The sequence below is a fragment of the Coregonus clupeaformis genome, chromosome 15, assembly GCF_020615455.1.
Source record: "Coregonus clupeaformis isolate EN_2021a chromosome 15, ASM2061545v1, whole genome shotgun sequence".
Classification (NCBI taxonomy): domain Eukaryota; kingdom Metazoa; phylum Chordata; class Actinopteri; order Salmoniformes; family Salmonidae; genus Coregonus; species Coregonus clupeaformis.
In genome coordinates, this window is record NC_059206.1 from 47,553,314 (window position 1) to 47,557,232 (window position 3,919).

A 3,919-nucleotide genomic window follows, 5' to 3' on the forward strand; every position below is an offset into this window, starting at 1 on the left:
GTGATGTCTCTTTGTCTTAATAGCAGACCAGTGAGGTAATAATGATACAGAAACACCAAGTCAGCAAGTTTACCCACTAAATTCACTTTCTCTAGAGACTACCGTCAAACCCACCACAGCTGCATCTGGTCTTCTTTGGAGTTGTCCGCTGCTCAGAGGTCAGGCTGAGGGGTCAGATCTTTGGCCCCATCGGGGCATTCAATGTGAGAACAGTGACATACAACAGCCTGTATCTGAAATGGCAACCTATGCCCTATATAGTGCACTAGTTTTGATCAGACCAAATAGGGCTCTGGTCAAAAGTAGTCAGTAAACTATATAGGGCCAGGGGTTGGAACCGGTTCAGGGAACAGAACCAAAACCCCCCAAAATAATGACATTTTTTCAAGGAACAGAATCAGAACAGGGAACGAGGGTATTCTATACTGTTCCGGAAAATTACTGTTATTTTAAAAGCATGGGAACTGGTTAATAACGTTATTTTACGCTCCGGGCATTTTTTTCCCAGTCCCACAAAAAAACGCAACACATCGCCTACGCAAAGTCCTCCCTCTGTCAATCAGAAACTTCTTCCAGTGTCTGCCTGCCAGCTGAAAATCTCTGCCCCTCCCACACTGAAGCATAGCTGTACAGTCGCGGTCAAAGGTTTTGAGAATGACACAAGTATTGGTCTTCACAAAGTTTGCTGCTTCAGTGTTTTTATATATTTTTGTCAGATGTTACTATGGTATACTGAAGTATAATTACAAGCATTCCATAAGTGTCAAAGGCTTTTATTGACAATTACAATAAGTTTATGCAAAGAGTCAATATTTGCAGTGTTGACCCTTCTTTTTCAAGACCCCTGGCATGCTGTCAATTAACTTCTGGGCCACATCCTGACTGATGGCAGCCCATTCTTGCATTATCAATGCTTGGAGTTTGTCAGAATGTGTGGGTTTTTGTTTTTCCACCCGCCTCTTGAGGATTGACCACAAGTTCTCAATGGGATTAAGGTCTGGGGAGTTTGATGGCCATGAACCCAAAATGTCGATGTTTTGTTCCCCGAACCACTTAGTTATCACTTTTGCCTTATGGCAAGGTGCTCCATCATGCTGGAAAAGGCATTGTTCGTCACCAAACTGTTCTTGATTGGTTGGGATAAGTTGCTCTTGGAGGATGTGTTGGTACCATTCTTTATTCATGGCTGTGTTCTTAGGCCAAATTGTGAGTGAGCCCACTCCCTTGGCTGAGAAGCAACCCCACACAGGTCTCAGGATGCTTTACTGTTGGCATGACACAGGACTGATGGTAGCGCTCACCTTGTCTTCTCCGGACAAGCATTTTTCCGGATGCCCCAAACAATCGGAAAGGGGATACAACAGCGAAAATGACTTTACCCCAGTCCTCAGCAGTTCAATCCCTGTACCTTTTGCAGAATATCAGTCTGTCCCTGATGTTTTTCCTGGAGAGAAGTGGCTTCCTCGCTGCCCTTCTTGACATCAGGCCATCCTCCAAAAGTCTTCGCCTCACTGTGCGTGCAGATGCACTCACACCTGCCTACTGCCATTCCTGAGCAAGCTCTGCACTGGTGGTGCCCCGATCCCGCAGCTGAATCAACTTTAGGAGACAGTCCTGTCGCTTGCAGGACTTTCTTGGGCGCCCTGAAGCCTTCTTCACAACAATTGAACCTCTCTCCTTGAAGTTCTTGATGATCCGATAAATGGTTGATTTAGGTGCAATCTTACTTGCAGCACTATCCTTGCCTGTGAAGCCCTTTTTGTGCAAAGCAATGATGACGGCACATATTTCCTTGCAGGTAACCATGGTTAACAGAGGAAGAACAATGATTTCAAGCACCACCCTCCTTTTAAAGCTTCCAGTCTGTTATTCTAACTCAATCAGCATGACAGAGTGATCTCCAGCCTTGTCCTCGTCAACACTCTCACCTGTGTTAACGAGAGAATCACTGACATGATGGCAGCTGGTCCTTTTGTGGCAGGGCTGAAATGCAGTGGAAATGTTTTTGGGGATTAAGTTCATTTTCATGGCAAAGAGGGACTTTGCAATTAATTGTAATTCATCTGATCACTCTTCATAACATTCTGGAGTATATGCAAATTGTCATCATAAAAACTGAGGCAGCAGACTTTGTGAAAATTAATATGTGTCATTCTCAAAACTTTTGACCACGACTGTAGTCTACTAATGTTACAAGTTTGATTCAGAATATAGAGAGATTTTTAATTAGAGAATAAATCATTCACTTTTTCAATGCTAGTTATGGATATTATAGTTATCACATTTCACGTGTTATTAATTCTCGTGCCGCTGTGCACACACAAGCTTGTTAGCTAGCTTGCTAGCTGGCTCTGGTCCAACGTTAGCAACTCTGAAGTTCAAGACATTCAAAGTTCCTCCATAGAAGCCGCTCCTTCGTAGGTATAATTCTGTGGGCCTAATTCTGATAATGCATGTCATAACAAGATTCCCAGCACTTCAAGCCAAGCCTCCTCCTACACCCTCTCTCCCCACCTGCAAAATTTCAGTTGCATATCGCATCCTACACTTGTCTTTCCATCACGTACGTAAACAACTCACGGAGCTATAGCTTGCCCGCGCCATAGCAAGCTGCTTTACCTGCACTGCATGATTAGTGAAGCAATTTAATGTAGAGCTAAATGTAAAACAAATATGATTTCTGAGGTTTAAAAAGGAACCATATAAACTACTTTTTTGGGTGTTCGAACCGGTTCAGAACTTTATTTTGCTGGTCGGAACAGTGGATATATAATGGTTCGTTTCAGAACGAAACTATTGGAGAATAATTTAGGTTCCAACCTCTGTAGGGCGCAGCCAGAAATGTGTAGCAGTTGCTGTTTCACTGCTTTAAACCCAAAGTCACCATCCATCCAGAATGATGAGAATGAGATATAACCACCTCCTCCAGTATCTAACCCACCACAACACATAACAGTGCATTCCTCTCCCTCAGCTGAGTCTCAGGATTCAGTGTTTAAGCAGACATCCAGCCCCCTGCAGAGTCCACTGGCCTGTGACTTCTCTTCTACGCATTCCATCCTACTGAATGAAGCCTCACATCCAACACATCCATGTAATGAGAGGAACGTTCAAAGAGGCTGCTGCCCTGCCAGAGACACACATAAAGGTCTCCTGGTTAACCCTGGCTACAGCATCCGGCTGGATAACCACATCTACACTGACCTACCTGTTGTGACCTACCTGAACTGAAGCTTTTGTGTTTCCTTGCGACCTGCCAAGTAGGCCTAAACAGAAATGTTTCTAGCTGGGATCCAGTCTCAGTTGGTGGGTTCTGAGTCTAGTACCCACCATGTGGGAAGCTCTGAGTAAGAGGCAGTATCGGGAAAAAAGACAAAACAGTGTGTAGGAGATGAGAGCATCTCAACATCTCATTAACTTTAAAGTGCCTTGCGGTGACCCCCCTGTTCATTTGGCATTTATGCCACCACAAGACCCCATGGACCATTGGTTTTGTTGCAAAACAACTTACACACAATCTGGAGTTTCTCAGTCATACTTAACTCTGAGCCAATGTGGTTTTCATGATTGTCAAAAAATAGGTTTCATCATCGCCGGGTGTACCGACAAACACTTGGGAGACTGGCCGTATGTGAGGCTGCAGGCCTGTGTGGTAACGGAGCAAAAAAACAACCACTTAGTTGCCTTGTCACTTTGGGCAAAGCTGGAGACCAACCTACGGCAAGGGCTTTGGTTTTCATACAACGGGGTAGGCAACTCAGCAATTTGTTGCTCAAGCAATTTCGGCTATTTTTTGCACAAAATAGCAGAGCCTTGGGTAGAAGAAACTAGACATTGATGTCTGCCTTAATTGTCAGAGACAAGAGGACTGTCTGGCAACATACGTAGCCATTAGAGGAGAATGTGGCCCAGAGAAGAC